Source organism: Mesoplodon densirostris, chromosome 10 (assembly GCF_025265405.1).
Source record: "Mesoplodon densirostris isolate mMesDen1 chromosome 10, mMesDen1 primary haplotype, whole genome shotgun sequence".
Taxonomy (NCBI): domain Eukaryota; kingdom Metazoa; phylum Chordata; class Mammalia; order Artiodactyla; family Ziphiidae; genus Mesoplodon; species Mesoplodon densirostris.
In genome coordinates, this window is record NC_082670.1 from 69,519,655 (window position 1) to 69,537,272 (window position 17,618).

General features: G+C 45.0%; 1 protein-coding gene across 4 annotated transcripts in view; it reads right to left on the reverse strand.

The window, feature by feature from the left end:
* Positions 1-3,126, reverse strand: part of SCAP (SREBF chaperone) — an 87,190-nt gene extending 84,064 nt beyond the window's left edge. For all 4 annotated transcript variants that reach the window (XM_060110147.1, XM_060110148.1, XM_060110146.1 and 1 more), the window contains exon 1: positions 3,047-3,126. The gene's annotated coding sequence lies outside the window, so the exon portion shown is untranslated. The remainder of the gene's footprint in view (positions 1-3,046) is intronic.
* Positions 3,127-17,618: the final 14,492 nt, after the last annotated feature.

Below are 17,618 nucleotides of genomic sequence, written 5' to 3' on the forward strand. Positions count from 1 at the left end.
CAACTGCCATATTTGCGTAAACTGAATAGTTTAGTCTCTCTGGCTTCAGACTGAATTAACATGTTTAAAATAGAAAAGGTTCAACAACAAAATTTTAACAACTTCTTCTATTTTGTTTTTTTTTTTTTTTGGCCGCACTGTGTGGCTTGTGGGACCTTAGTTTCCTGACCAGGGATTGAACCAAGGCCCTCAGCAGTGAAAGTGCAGAGTCCTAACCACTGGAACGCCAGCGAATTCCCCCAAATTTTAACTTCTGAAGGGCTTTATCAGTCACTATAGTGTCAAACTTAAGAGCAGTACTATATTTGAGACATAAAGACTATTGAAATACCCAGATCCTCTTTCACACTCGGACTGAAATTTCTAAAATAATTTATAATTGGTTATTAATATGAAATACCATTTCTCTGATTATGTGGAATTACACTGAACTTCACTAGACTTCCAACTTAGGAACAAATGGGACAAATAACATTTCACATATTTTATGAATTCAGAAAATGCTAAATATCAAATAAACCAGTGCTTTCTTAACATTTTTGATTATGAATCCCCACCAAAAATTCTAGTACATATCCCCAATATACGTATACTTATACATAAATTATACATATGTACTACTGTGATAATAGAGTGTACATTATAAAATACAAAATAAAAATTAAATAAGGCTGAAATAAACACAAAGATTCGTTTTAATTTTTTTTCCTGAGACCCACGTGCACCCTTGGCGCTTACACACACACACACCACTCTTTGGACTCTACGGCAAAGCTGCATGGCCCAGCAACCCTGCAAACGTTCTCAGGCAGTGCCCCTGACCACTCAAGGGGAAGCTGTCAAACACAGTGACCAAATGAATGTCTCCTTCCTGCGGAGTTCCACCATCTCTGACTCAAGTCTGTGACACTGGGTTCCTTCCTTCACCCCTAACACCCTCCTCTGCTACCTTTCACTTGATAGGCAGTGGAGAAGACTGTCAAGCCAGCAGGTCCAAGAACAGCATAAAAGCATGGACTCTGTTTTCAGACAAACCTGGGTTTCCACCTGGCCTCAGCGTCTAATTCACTAGGTGACCCAGAGCCAGTCAGATAGCGTCTCTAAAACTAATCAGTTAAGGGGGTGATAACAGTGTCATTGCCCCTGGTTATTATGAAGATTAAGTGAGATAAGCTGTTATGAAAGCACCTAGCACAGAATCTAGACAGCCCAAGTGCTGGATAAATATTTTACCCAGAATTATTATTTCAGGCGGCAAAAGAAGTCACCTGGACTTCGCTTCAGTGGCCAACTCAGGAAGGGAGCAAGTTACAGTGGGAGTAGGTAGGTGGTGCAGTTCGGCAGACCTGGTTTGAAGGCCTGATCCCCAATGCCAAGCTGGCTGACACTGGCAACCCAGTTTCTGTATGAGGGGGAGTCTTCTCACCTGTTTAATGGGAGCAATGACACAAACTGTACATGAAGTACCTATCGGAGCCAGTAAAACTAACACTGGTGGCCACCAAATGGCCACCGATGGTGAGGGTAAGCAAATAACACATAAACCTAAGTGTCATTCCAGGGTCCTTAGGACACATTCATGTATATACTAAGACAGTAAGCATCCCCTAAAGTCTACCACCAAATGTTAATAAATGCCTGTGTACTGAACCCCACAGGTATGGTTCATTTCCCAACTGGACAGTTTACTTGTTCATATATGACCTCAAAGAATTCACAATCTTTATGCCTCCATTTTCTGTGCATAAACTAGGAGTAGTAGACTTTTTATACCCACCTCCCGGCAGTAAACTAATCTAGATGATGGGAGAGGGGGACCCAAACCAGTGATTATAAAGCACATGGAGACCTCTGGAGAGGTGCTGTTTTTGCCACAATAGCAAAAGAGAGCTCTCAAACACCAGACGCGTTCATAATAAATGAGAAGTAATTCTTTCAATTTCAATAAATCACCAAAAGAATGAGTGTGGAGATATATTTATACATATTTTGTGTTTTTTACATCGTGTGCCCCCGGGAATGCTGCAAATGTGTAAAACACCTAAAACCTAAATTCTATCAACATACATTAAAAAGATATAGGTCGTCAATTAGAGGAACACCTAAAATACTCTCAGACACCCTTGACCCTGACTCCCTTATAAAAGCTTCAGTCATTAGCACAATACCCTGAGATGGCAGCACAGCAATAAGGACACCGCATAACCAAACTTCACAAACGTTTGGTCAGAAACACACTCAAAGCTAGTATCATTAAAGAAACCTTTTACTATGTCCTCTTCACAAAAATTATTACAAAATCCCCAGAAGGAGTTCAGTCACCCAGCTCTGTCACCACAGAAGGTGGGGCAGTAAGTGACACGAAACAGGGCAAACTCCTGCCAGGAGGGGACTCACTGCTCCCCTAGGCCACGAGCATTTCCACCTGTACAACTACCTACGGCTCAAACAGTCTAGATCCCTGGCTCCCTGCAGCTAATGCTACTCTGACGTTAGGATCCTGCATGATGAACGGAGGTAATAAACCACCCAGAATAAACAGAGGCAACATCAGTGAGCAATGTTTAGGTCTGAGCGAAAGAGAAAACTAGAAACCAAGCAAAACCCAGCAAAGAAGCTACGTGTTGCCTCTCAATCAGATCTTGTAAAAGAGGCAGGTGCGGGCAGCGTGCTCTCCTCCGCACTCCGGAAAACCCAGACAGCCCAAAAGCAGGTTCTAGAACCGGCAGCTTCCCAAGGGACGGCGGGGCCAGTGGGCGCAACAGCGCGACCCACCCTCAGGCCAGTGGTCCCCGGGGCCAGGGGGAGGGCTGCGGGCGCGCGGTTGGCCCGGACGGGGGCGCAGCCAGGGTGGGATTGGGGACGCGGCAACCCGGCCCCCTCTCTGGCTGCAGTCTCTCAGCCCGGCCCGCACGGCTGCTGGACAGCGCCCACGCCGGCGCGCCAGTGCCCCCGGTGGCCCCCATCCCGGAACTCCCCGGGCCGCGCAGCAGGAGGCCCGAGCCGGGCCCGCGGGCGGACGCCGTGGGGACGCGCGCAGCGGTACCTGTGGCGGCAACAGCTCTCGGGCGGCGACAGCGGCGGCAACGGCGGCGGCGGCGGCGGGGACGGGGGCGGGGCGCGGCGTGCGCGCTCCCGGCCCGCGCGGTACGGGCGTGGCGCCCGCCCTCTCTCTCCCGGCCGCCAGGCGCCCGCGCAGCTCTCCGCCCCTTCACCTCTCACCTCCTACCTTTCCCCTCCCGCTCCCGCCCCCGCCGTCCTTCGCATATGCTCCCTGTGGCGTGCGCATGCGTGATAGAGCCCCCAACCGCGGCTCCCGCTCGCCCCCTGGTGGACACCGGTCACACGACCCCTGGGGAGAGGTCTGGGGTGGGGCGGGGCCGGGCGAGGCGGACCGCGATAGTGGGACAGACCTTTGAGTAGAGTACCAGAGCTTTTAACACGTTCCGCGGAATTAGCAAGAACACGCACAGACTGCCCATGTTCCGTTTCATAACAGCGAAAAATTAAAAGCAGCCGAGATATACAACAAATGCAGATGGGTCGAATAAATTAAGTCCATAAACTGGATTTCCTTAAGGCCTTTTAAAAGGGTAAGTTTTATGAATACTTAACTAATGTGGAAAGATGTTCTTGAAAGAATATTCAAAATGAGCTGTAGGGTATGAGCTCATTTTTGTTAAAAACAATCCAAGAAGGGTCTGGGGCGATGCTGATGTGTGGTCGGTGGATATCTCTGGGTGGAGGATTAGGGTGTTAGGATTTTTCCATTTGCTCATGGGCATGTAACCATCTTCTACATGGAACACATATTTGTTGTAATAGCAATAGCTATGTCCGTCGAGTGTTTACTCTTCACCAGGTGCCTGAAACCAAGTCCCCCTAAAACCGAGTTCCTCTGCCGGGTTTATGACTATCCTCTCTACCCAAAATGTTACTCCCTTTCTTGTCCAATACATGTTTCCCTCAAGACTGAGGAGTAGCAGAGAAACGGGGGCATTGAAACCGAGCAGGACCCTGTGGGGCCCTCCTATAAGCAGATAACTTAGGGGGTCCCCGGAGAAAGAACCAGGAATGGCTTTCACGATATTTTGTGATCTAAGCCTGGCCACAATGCTTGCCCTTGAACAGGTCTCAGTAATTCATGATCTAAGGGATTAAAGGGATGCAGGAACAGAGAAAAGGCAGTCAAACAATAGTGCAGTGATACAGCAGAGTTCTAGTTCCTCCTCAAGGGATACACACAAAGTGTATTTTTGAGTTCTGCAAGAACCAAGGCCCCCATCCAGGTGGAGGACAGAATGATGATGTTGACCCTCCTGACTTCAATCAACTAAAGCTTGGACTCTGTCGACCTTTGCCCCAATTCTATGTTGAATTCTCTTCTGCTTAAAGCCCCTTCTTGAATATGCATGTACCCTTAGCTTAAAACTTCCCAATTTTGCTGTTCAGGGAGACGCTGCTTTGGGAAAGATCCCTGGTGTTCTCCTTACTTGCTGCGAGTAATAATCATTCCTTCTCCCAGTCTTTGGCTTGGTTGTGTCTATTGGCTTGATACCCACCAAGAGGTGAGCCCAGTTTTCAGGTAACACTCCCAGGTAGCAAAGCCTTTCCGTGTCCCCGTTTCTTGTTTGTAGGAAAAAGGCTTCAGCTTCCTTGACCTTCCCTGAGTTCCAAAGGGCAGATTCAAACAGTTACTAATCAAGGAAGTGAGGGAATGCAGAAACAAGTGAAAACAATCCTAGTTCCTCCTCGAGGAATTTACGTAACAATATATCACTTTGAGTTCTTCTACTGGAACTAAGGCCCCCACCCAGGTGGAGGATAACTTCAGGTTGAGCACAAGATTCCTGGAACACCACCCTGCAGCCCTCACCCCAAATTTTGCCTATACAAACTCTTCCCTGAAAACCATCAGGGAGTTCAGGTCTTTCGAGCAAGAGCTGCCCATTCTCGCGTGGCCCTTGGAATAAACCTTTCTCTGCTCCAAACGCCTACGTTTCCATTTGTTTGGCCTCACTGTGCACCCAGCACATGAACTTGGGTTGGACAACATGCTGAGCTAAGCACTTTGCACATGTCCTCTCATCTGACCTTCCTGAAAACCCCAAGGTAGGTCTCGTTACCCGGTCTCACAAGAGAAGGGGAGGCTTTGCCCAAGATGAGGGTGCAGGTCCCAGCAGGCCCAGCACTGGCCCATCCTGGGACGCTGCCCGTGGTGACTGCCTGTGGGCCAGCCCATGGGGACCTTGATCACACCACCCCACGTACTCGTGAACACAGGTCTCAAGTGCCAGGGGGCAGCCTCACCCCACCCTGCTGCCCTGGGCATGCTCCCCTCAGCTTACCCGCACCCACCCTGGTGCTATCTGGATATGGGAGATAGATCCTGTTCCTGCCCTTGAGGGTAGCAGCGCTGGGGTTGCAAAAAGGGCAGATATAACCACAATGCAAGGCTAAAATCAGAGGTGGCCCTTCAGGCAGCTCCAGCCACCTCACCCCTCACAGGCCTTCTTCACAGCCCCTTCCCATCAACCCTGTTCCAAATTCTCCAAAGTCGTGCCTTCCTCCTTGCCCACCACAGTACTATCATGGTAAAATTAAACAATAATGGTGTTGGGCTGTACCCCACAGGCCTACAAGCCCTGTGCTTGCCCAGCTTCAAGACCGAAGAAAGAGCCCAGAGTCAGCAACAGAGACGTCAGTGGTGTAATGGATGGGGGAGCTTACACGTCTGAAGCAAGGTCCTGGAGCGACACCCCACTGTGTGCGGTGGACGGTGAACAGGACATGGCGGCAGTCTTCACTCCCAAGTGGAAGGAGAGGTTACCAGTTATAGGGGAATTTACGTCAGGTGGGCTCATTAGGTACCAGGGAAACCAGCAGAGGGGCACGCCCCTTTGATAAGAATAACCACCAGCTGGGGTGGGGGCAGGAGCGTAGGAAGGTCAGTCAGGTGCATAAGATATAGGAGAAGCAGGCACTGTTTGGGCAGGGGAGGTACAGAGAGCAAGAGAGCAGCCATCTTGAGTAGCCTGACCATACGAGTGGGGACAATTGACCTTGGCCCAGAGTGACCTTTAAGATTTTGCCCTGTATTCAGAGTTGGCTTTTGGCTTTAGATTAGAATGTTTATAAAGGAAGAACTCTTTTTTGTTATTTTTAAATTAGAGAGGCAACAATAGAGAGCAGTGTGGGGAGCCTTACCTACACCCGTTATCTCACATCACGCCACGTCTGATCCCTTGCAGTGCCATCATCCGGCCCCTCAGAAAACTTGGGCAAAAAGGACCTCAAATCTCTGTCACCAGTTTTTCCTTCTCTCTCCACTGCCTCGTTCCTTTTGGCAAATATAAAGTCTACCCATTTTTTTTAGTTTTCTGAGTGAATGTCACCGTGCAGACCAAGTCCCAGTTTCTTCCCTTTACTGTCAAGTTCCTACAAAGAATGCAGTTCCAAGCTTGCCTCACAGCAGAGTCACTTGGGGGAATGTTTAAAGTGAAGTCGGAGTCTCCCTGAGCACCACCCCAGGCCCACTGGACCAAAGTCTTCTCTCCAGAGATTGCTGGAGACCTGTCTTTTCACAACCCCTACCACAGGGACTTAGCTAGTCTGTCTTTTGGGCACTCCTGTCACCCTTCCTACTCCCCGTCCCCTCCCCACCCAACCGTTTCACCCGTGTTTATGGGGGAATGACGCTCAACAAGCTCTGGATACCTTCCCCCAAAAACAAGAGCCTCCAAAACTGACACGCACTTAGTTAAGTGCCTCTGTGCCTTGCAGCACTGTCAAGAGTCCCCCGCTGCACAAGAACCACTGGGGACCCTCTGAGGAACCTAAGGATCATGGGCCCGAGGTGAATCCACTACTGAATGTCCCCCGTGAGCTGAATGAAGTGGCCATGATTTTAGGGCTTTTCCAAGAATTTATTATGGAAACATAGGGGAAAGCTGAAAGAACCATACAGTTAACAACACTATATTCTAGATTCCACAACTATTAATGTTTTGCATAATATCACGTTTTTCTTAAAAAAAAAAAACAACCAAAAAACCTTTATCCACCTATCAATCCATCTTATTTGTTATGCATATCCAGGTAAGTTGCAGATACCTGATTTTAGTTTTTATAACTCAACACACAACCTAAAAGTTCACTGAAAAACAACATAAAACCTAAAAGTTGAAAATGGTGTATTACTTGAGGACATTATTGAGGACTATAGCCTGGAAACAGCCTCTCAGATAGCTCTGAGGAACTGTTTCAAAGAGGTAAGGGAGGTCTCCCCTGGTGGCGCAGTGGTTGCGAGTCCGCCTGCCAATGCAAGGGACACGGGTTCGTGCGCCGGACCGGGAAGATCCCACATGCCGCGGAGCGGCTGGGCCCGTGAGCCATGGCCGCTGAGCCTGCACGTCCGGAGCCTGTGCTCCGCAACAGGAGAGGCCACAAAAGTGAGAGGCCCACGTACCACAAAAAAAAAAAAAGAGGTAAGGGAGTGAGCCAGGATATATAGCAGTTTTTGCTGGGGGGATAAAAACGTAGTCAAATATCCAAAAAACTACTGCTAATCACAAAAACAGATATCTCAAGTATGGGAAGGGGCAAGAGTCTGGGCTGATTGAAATCATTCCTTTGATACACATCTTAACTATGAGGGGCATCCATCCTGAATGCCCCTCGGGGTGCACGGTTGTTGGGAGGCAGGCAGCTGCAGTGGCTGATGCCGTGATGGTGGGCAACATGTGTTGTTTACTGAAGAGGTCGGCAATACTTTTTGGCTACAAGCTCCTTTTTGCCCTAACTAGCCAAAGCTCAACCTTACTTCAGATTGCTCCCCACAGTAAGTTCAAAATTTTTAAAAAAACTAAGTGGAGCTTAGAGATCATCCAGAAGTGATAACAATTCCCAGTTCTTGGGATTCCATGCTGGGCCAAACCTCAGGACAATCTTGAAAAATAGGGGCTGGGTCTATTTCACAGATGAAGAAAACTTCCTTGAGAGGTGAAGAGATTTGCCCAAGGTCACTCTGATAACTGACCAAGCAGGCCACCACAGGACTCTGGGTTCCAGCCCACTGACCAGCCACCTCAGCCTGTCATGGACACAGAGAAGGGTGTTTCACAATGGGAGGGCTCTGTCCTTGCAATCAGTTGCACTAACACTCATGCTCACCCTGAGTTAAGCATTAGTGATGGCAGCTGGCAATGTGATAAAGTGGAAAGGGCTGCTTCAGGACTGGATTCCTTGGGTTTGAATTAAGGTTCTGACACGCAGCAGCAGCTGCTCTGCAGCCAGGAAAATTAACTCAACCTCAGGGAACCTGGACTTAGGAGTCAGGTTCCAAGATGCAACCAAGAAAACTGACCTCTGTGGCTTTCAAAAAAATTACATCGCTATGAACACATGTAAAACACTGAGATTCCGATAACCAGTAGCCATTTTAATAACCATGATACAGTCATTAAAAATATTCAACATCTCCATGTTGTATTAGTAGTCATTCAAAGCCTTTATTACCTGTCAAGTTCCTACTATGTGTCAGAGGCCAGGGATATAAGTTCTCTGCACTAGAGAAGTTGTCTCAGTGCATACCTTTAAACAAAACCTTACAGGCAATATGATAAAGAATATTACTAAGGTCATAATAGCTGCCAATAATAATGACAAACTATTGATTGTTGTCTCCTTGCCAGAGATGGGCTTTACAATGTATTACCTCGTAAAATCCTCATGATGGCCTTTAGAGGCAGGTAAGATACACCTCATTTTAAGGATGCAAGAAGTAAAGCACCTAGAGCTTTAACAACTTGTTGGAGGTCACGGAGGGGCAGCATCAAGTGTCAATCTGCACAACCCAAAGTCCCTGAAATTCTGTCACTGAATTTCCAAGTGCTGTGGATGGAAGGGAGTTGGTTGGCAGGAAACCAAAGAGCAGGGATCACCAAGGGGATGTTCTATGAGCAGGGCCTTGTAAAGTAAGGCTTTGCGGCAATAGCTAATGCTTAAACTACATGCCAGGGCTACCTTAAACGTCATCACTTATTTCACCCTGACAACCCTTTAAATCCATGAAACAGGCTTATTATCTCCCCACTTTGTAGATGATGAAACTGAGGCCCGGAGAGGTTAAGTCACTTGAGCAAGGTGATTATAGTCGATTACTTCATTGTTCCCTTCTCTGTAAGCAGATCATACACACAGCCCTGCCCACTGTCAAGTGACTGTGGTGCCTCCCTGCAGGGTGAGTGACTTCATTGTCAGCCTTGGCCATGTGTCTTGCTTTGACCAATGGAGTGTGAATGAACGTGATCTACACAGTTCTGGAAGAAGCCTTAAGAGCCATTGCTTGTGTGGATGAGCCTCCTGTTCTTTCCCTTGGCCAGGAAAACAGCAGTCCCAAATTGGGACTGCTCCTTCCACCTGGGTCCCAGACCAAGAGGCCATGGAGCAGAACTGTAGCAATGACCCACAGCCCCTGGACATGTAATGTGAGTGAAGAATATGTTTGTCAATGTAAGTCACTAGGATTTGGGGACTGTTTGTTACTAAAGCAGAGCTCTAAGTGAGGGAGTCAGGATCCTAACCTCAGTAGCTATAATTTCAATGCCATAAAATTTACCTCTTTTAACTGTACAATGATTTTTAGTATAGCAAAGTGCAACTATCACCATAATCTAACTTTAGAACATTTTCATAATCCCGAAAAGAAAGCTAGTGGATTGTTTCCCTTTCTCACCCCCAGTCCCACAGAATTGTGCAATACATAATCTTTGTGTCTGGCATAGATTTTTCTTTTTTTTTTTTTGCGATACGCGGGCCTCTCACTGTCGTGGCCTCTCCCATTGTGGAGCACAGGCTCCGGACGCGCAGGCTCAACGGCCATGGCTCACGGGCCTAGCCGCTCCGGGGCATGTGGGATCCTCCCGGACCGGGGCATGAACCCACGTCCCCTGCATCGGCAGGCAGACTCTCAACCACTGAGCCACCAGGGAAGCCCCTGGCATAGAGTTTTTGAAGTTCACCCATGTTATAGCATGTATCAGTACTTCACTTCTAATTATGCCAAACAGCATTTCATTGTATGGATATATCACATTTTGTTTATCCATTCATTAGATGATTGGTGGGTTGTTTCCACTTTTTTGGCAATTATGAATAATACTGCTATGAACATCAACATGAGTGTTTAAGATAGCCTCAACCGGGGGCTTCCCTGGTGGCGCAGTGGTTGAGAGTCCGCCTGCTGATGCAGGGGACATGGGTTCGTGCCCCGGTCTGGGAAGTATCCCACATGCCGTGGAGCGGCCAGGCCCGTGAGCCATGGCCGCTGGGCCTGCGCGTCCGGAGCCTGTGCTCCGCAACGGGAGAGGCCACAACAGTGAGAGGCCCGCGTACCGCAAAAAAAAAAAAAAAAAAAAAAAAAAAAAAGATAGCCTCAACCACCAGAGGGCAGACAGCAGAAGCAAGAAGAACTACAATTCTGCAGCCTGTGGAAGGAAAACCACATTCACAGAAAGATAGACAAAATGAAAAGGCAGAGGACTTTCTACCAGATGGAGGAACAAGATAAAACCCAAGAAACACAACTAGGTGAAGTGGAGATAGGCAACCATCCAGAAAAAGAATTCAGAATAATGAGAGTGAAGATGATCCAGGACCTTGGAAAAAGAATGGAGGCAAACATTGAGAAGATGCAAGAAATGTTTAACAAAGACCTAGAAGAATTAAAGACCAAACAAACAGAGGTGGACAATACAATAACTGAATAGAAGGAATCAATAGCAGAATAACTGAGGCAGAAGAACGGATAAGTGACCTGGAAGACAGAATGATGGAATTCACTGCTGTGGAACAGAATAAAGAAAAAAGAACGAAAAGAAATGAAGACAGCCTAAGAGACTTCTGGGACAACATTAAATGCAACAACATTCGCATTATAGGGGTCCCAGAAGGAGAAGAAAGGACCTGAGAAACTATTTGAAGAGATTACAGTTGAAAACTTCCCTAACATGGGAAAGAAATAGGCACCCAAGTCCAGGAAGCACAGAGAGACCTAGGCAGGATAAACCCAAGGAGAAACACACTGAGACACATAGTAATCAAACTGACAAAAATTAAAGACAAAGAAAAATTGTTGAAAGCAACAAGGGAATAACAACAAATAACATACAAGGGAACTCTCATAAGGTTAACAACTGATTTCTCAGCAGAAACTCTACAAGCCAGAAGGGAGTGGCACGATATATTTTAAATGATGAAAGGGAAGAACCTACAACCAAGATTACTCTACCCCGCAAGGATCTCATTCAGATTCGACGGAGAAATCAAAAGCTTTACAGAGAAGCAAAAGCTAAGAGAATTCAGCACCACCAAACCAGCTCTACAACATATGCTAAAGAAACTTCTCTAAGTGGGAAACAAAAGAGAAGAAAAGGACCTACAAAAACGAACCCATAACAATTAAGAAAATGGTAATAGGGGGCATCCCTGGTGGCACGGTGGTTGAGAGTCCACCTGCCAATGCAGGGGACACAGGTTCGTGCCCCGGTCCGGGAGGATCCCACATGCCGCGGAGTGGCTGGACCCATGAGCCATGGCCGCCCATCCGGAGCCTGTGCTCCGCAACGGGGGAGGCCACAACAGTGAGAGGCCCGTGTACCACAAAAAAAAAAAAAAAAAAAAGGTAATAGGAACATACATATCAATAATTACCTTAATCGTGACTGGATTAAATGCTCCAACCAAAAGACACAAGCTCGCTGAATGGATACAAAAACAAGACCCATATGTATGCGGTCTACGAGAGACCCACTTCAGACCTAGGGACACATACAGACTGAAAGTGAGGGGATGGAAAAAGATATCCATGCAAATGGAAATCAAAAGGAAGCTGGAGTAGCAATACTCATATCAGATAAAATAGACTTTAAAATAAAGAATGTTGGGCTTCCCTGGTGGCGCAGTGGTTGATAGTCCGCCTGCCGATGCAGGGGACACGGGTTCGTGACCCGGTCTGGGAGGATCCCACATTCCGTGGAGCAGCTGGGCCTGTGAGCCATGGCCACTGAGCCTGTGCGTCCGGAGCCTGTGCTCCGCAACGGGAGAGGACACAACAGTGAGAGGCCTGCGTACCGCAAAAAAAAATAAATAAAATAAATAAAAATAAAGAATGTTACAAGAGACAAGGAGGGCACTACATAATGATCAAGGGATCAATCCAAGAAGAAGATATAACAATTATAAATATATATGCACCAAGCATAGGAACACCTCAATACATAAAGGCAACTGCTAACAGCTATAAAAGAGGAAATCAACAGTAACACGGTAATAGTGGGGGACTTTTAACACCTCACCTACACCAATGGACAGACCATCCAGACAGAAAATTAATAAGGAAACACAAGCTTTAAATGACACAATAGACCAGATAGATTTAATTGATATTTATAGGACATTCCATCCAAAAACAACAGATTACACTTTCTTCTCAAGTGCACATGGAACATCCTCCTGGAGAGATCACATCTTGGGTCACAAATCAAGCCTTGGTAAATTTAAGCAAATAGAAATTATATCAAGCATCTTTTCCAACCACAACACTATGAGATTAGACATCAATTACAGGGAAAAAAACGTAAAAAGCACAAACACATGGAGGCTAAACAATACGTTACTAAATAACCAAGAGATCACTGAAGAAATCAAAGAGGAAATAAAAAAATACCTAGAGACAAATGACAACGAAAACACGACGATCCAAAACTTATGGGATGCAGCAAAAGCAATTCTAAGAGGGAAGTTTATAGCAATACAATCCTACATCAAGAAACAAGAGAGGGCCTCCCTGGTGGCGCAGTGGTTGGGAGTCCGCCTGCCGATGCAGGGGATACGGGTTCGTGCCCCGGTCTGGGAGGATCCCATATGCCGCGGAGCAGCTGGGCCCGTGAGCCATGGCCGCTGGGCCTGCGCATCCGGAGCCTGTGCTCCGCAACGGGAGAGGCCACAGCAGTGAGAGGCCCGCATACTGCAAAAAGAAAAAAAAAAAAAGAAAAAAAAAAAAAGAAACAAGAGAAATCTCAAATAAACAACCTAACCTTATATCTAAAGGAATTAGAGAAAGAAGAGCAAACAAAACTGAAAGTTAGTAGAAGAAATCATAAAGATCAGATCAGAAATAAATGAAATAGAAACAAAGACAACAATAGCAAAGATCAATAAAACTAAAAGCTGGTTGTTTGAGAAGATAAACAAAATTGATAAACCTCTAGCCAGACTCATCAAGAAAAAGAGGGAGAGGACTCAAATCAGTAAAATTAGAAATGAAAAAGGAGAAGTTACAACGGACACCGCAGAAATACAAAGCATCCTAAGAGACTACTACAAGCAACTCTATGCCAATAAAATGGACAACCTGGAAGAAATGGACAAATTCTTAGAAAGGCATAACCTTCCAAGACTGAACCAGGAAGAAATAGAAAATATGAACAGAACAATCACAAGTAATGAAATTGAAACTGTGATTAAAAATCTTCCAACAAACAGAAGTCCAGGACCAGATGGCTTCACAGGTGAATTCTATCAAACATTTAAAGAACAGCTAACACCCATCCTTCTCAAACTCTTCCAAAAAATTGCAGAGGAAGGAACACTCCCAAACTCATTCTATGAGGCCACCATCACCCTGATACCAAAACCAGACAAAGATACTACAAAAAAAGAAAAGTACAGACCAATATCACTGATGAATATAGATGCAAAAATTCTCAACAATTCTGAGCAATTCTCAAATTGCTCAAAATACTAGCAAACAGAATCCAACAACACATTAAAAGGATCATACACCATGATCAAGTGGGATTTATCCCAGGGATGCAAGGATTCTTCAATATACGCAAATCAATCAATGTGATACACCATATTAACAAACTGAAGAATAAAAGCCATATGATCATCTCAATAGATGCAGAAAAAGCTTTTGACAAAATTCAACACGTATTTATGATAAAAACTCTCCAGAAAATGGGCATAGAGGGAACCTACTTCAACATAATAAAGGCCATATACGACAAACCCACAGCAAACATCATTCTCGATGGTGAAAAACTGAAAGTATTTCCTCTAAGATCAGGAACAAGACAAGGATGTCACTCTCGCCACTGTTATTCAACATAGTTTTAGAAGGCCTAGCCATGGCAATCAGAGAAGAGAAAGAAATAAAAGGAATACAAATTTGAAAAGAAGAAGTAAAACTGTCACTGTTTGCAGATGACATGATACTGTACATAGAGAATCCTAAAGGTGTCACCAGAAAACTACTAGAGCTAATCAATGAATTTGGTAAAGTTGCAGGATACAAAATTAATGCACAGAAATCTCTTGCGTCCCTATACACTAACAACAAAAGATCAGAAAGAGAAATTAAGGAAACAATCCTATTCACCATTGCACAAAAAGAATAAAATACCTAGGAATAAACCTATCTAAGGAGGTAAAAGACCTGTACTCAGAAAACTATAAGACACTGATAAAAGAAATCAAAGATGATACAAACTGATGGAGAGATATACTATGTTCTTGGATTGGAAGAATCAATATTGTGAAAATGACTTTACTACCCAAAGCAATTGCAGATTCAATGTAATCCCTATCAAATTACCAGTGGCATTTTTTACAGAACTAGAACAAAAATCTTAAAATTTGTATGGAGACACAAAAGACCCCAGGTAGCCAAAGCAATCTTGAGGGAAAAAAACAGAGCTGGAGGAATCAGACTCCCTGACTTCACACTATACTACAAAGCTACAGTAATCAAGATAATATGGTACTGACACAAAAACAGAAATATAGATCAATGGAACACGATAGAAAGCCCAGAGATAAACCCACGCACCTATGGTCAACTAATCTATGACGAAGCAGGTAAGGATATACAATGGAGAAAAAAACAGCCTCTTCAATAAGTGGTGTTGGGAAAACTGGACAGCTGCATGTAAAAGAATGAAATTAGAACACTCCCTAACACCATAACAAATTCAAAATGGATTAGAGACCTACATGTAAAAGCAGACACTATAAAACTCTTAGAGGAAAACATAGGTAGAACACTCTTTGACATAAATCACAGCAAGATTTTTTTTGATCCACGTCCTAGAGTAGTGGAAATAAAAACAAAAGTAAACAAATGGGACCTAATGAAACTTAAAAGCTTTTGCACAGCAGAGGAAACCACAAACCAGATGAAAAGACAACGCTCAGAATGGGAGAAAATATTGCAAACGAATCAATGGACAAAGGATTAATCTCCAAAATACATAAACAGTTTATGCAGCTCAATATGAAAAAAAAATCCAATCCAAAAATGGGCAGAATACCTAAATAGACATTTCTCCAAAGAAGACATACAGATGGCCAAGAAGCACATGGAAAGCTGCTCAACATCACTAATTATTAGAGAAATGCAAATCAAAACTATAATGAGGTATCACCTCACACCAGTTAGAATGGGCATCATCAGAAAATCTACAAACAACAAATGCTGGAGAGAGTGTGGAGAAAAGGGAACCCTCTTGCACTGTTGGTGGAAATGTAAACTGATATAGCCACTATGGAGAACAGTATGGAGGTTCCTTAAAAGACTAAAAATAGAATTACCATATGACCCAGCAATCCTACTACTGGGCATATACCCAGAGAATACCATAATTCAAAAAGACACATGTAGGGACTTCCCTGGTGGTGAGTGGTTAAGAATCCGCCTGCCAATAGAGGGGACATGGGTTCGAGCCCCGGTCTGGGAAGATCCCACATGCCGTGGAGCAACTAAGCCTGTGTGCCACTACTACTGAGCCTGCACTCTAGAGCCTGAGAGCCACAACTACTTAGCCTGTGCGCCACAACTACTGAAGCCTGTGTGCCTAGAGCCCGTGCTCCACAACAAGAGAAGCCACCGCAATGAGAAGCCCGCACACGGCAACGAAGAGTAGCCCTCGTTCGCCGCAACTAGAGAAAGCCCACATGCAGCAACAAAGACCCAACGCAGCCATAAATAAATAAATAAATAAATAGATTTTTTTAAAAAAGACACATGCACCCCAATGTTCACTGCAGCACTATTTACAATAGCCGGGTCATGGAAGCAACCTAAACGCCCACTGACAGAGGAATGGATAAAGACGATGTGGTACATATATACAATGGAATATTACTCAACCATTAAAAGGAACAAAATTTGGTCATTTGTAGAGATGTGGATGGATCTAGAGACTGTCATACAGAGCGAAGTAAATCAGAAAGAGAAAAACAAATGTATATTAACGCATATATGTGGAACCTAGAAAAATGGTAGAGATGAACCGGTTTGCAGGGCAGAAATAGAGACACAGACGTAGAGAACAAACGTACGGACACCAAGGGGGGAAGTGGTGGCAGTGGTGGTGGTGGGATGAATTGGGAGATTGGGATTGACATGTATACACTAGTATGTATAACATAGATAACTAATAACAACCTGCTGTATAAAAAATAAATAAAATAAAATTCAAAAATTCAAAAAAAATGAGTGTTTATGTGGATGTATGTATTCATTTCTCTTGGGTAAATACATAGGAAGAGAATGGCTGGGTCATATAGGAAATCTACATTTAACATTTTCAAGAAACTGCCAAACTGTTTTCCAAAGTGGCTGCACCACTTAACGTTCCCACCTGCAATGTATGAGGGTTCCAATTTCTTGCTAACACTCATAATTGTCAGGTTTTTATTTGTTTTTTTAAAATACGTTTATTTATTTATTTTTGGCTGCGTTGGGTCTTCGTTGCTGTGCGCGGGCTTTCTCTAGTTGAGACAAGGGGTGGGCTACTCTTCGTTGCAGTGTGCAGGCTTCTCTTGTTGCAAGCACGGGCTCTAGGCACATGGGCTTCAGTAGTTGTGGCTCGCAGGCTCCAGAGCGCAGGCTCAGTAGTTGTGCACACGGGCTTAGTTGCTCCATGGCATGTGGGATCTTCCTGGACCAGGGATCGAACCCATGTCCCCTGCACTGGCAGGTGGATTTTTAACCACTGTGCCACTAGGGAAGTCCCCTGGTTTTTTTGATATACCCGTTTTAGTGCTTATGTAGTGGTATCTCATGGTGATTTTTTAAAATATTTATTTATTTATTTATTTTTGGTTGCGTTGGGTCTTCATTGCTTCGCACGGGCTTTCTCTAGTTGCGGTGAGTGGGGGCTGCTCTTTGTTGCAGTGCATGGGCCTCTCATTTCTCATTGCGGTGGCTTCTCTTGTTGTGGAGCACGGGCTTTAGGCATGCAGCTTCCAGTAGTTGTGGCACACGGGCTTAGTTGCTGCACAGCATGTGGGATCTTCCCGGACCAGGGCTCGAACCCATGTCCCCTGCACTTGCAGGCGGATTCTTAACCAGTGTGCCACCAGGGAAGTCCTTATGGTGGTTTTAATTTGTAGTCCCCTAATGGCTAATGATGTTGAGCATCTTTTTATGTGCATGTTGGCCATTCCTATCCCTGCTTTAGTGAGATGTCTATTCAAATCTTTTATCCATCTTTTAACTGGATTATTTGTCATCTTATTGAATTGTAAGAGTTCTTTATATATTCTGGATA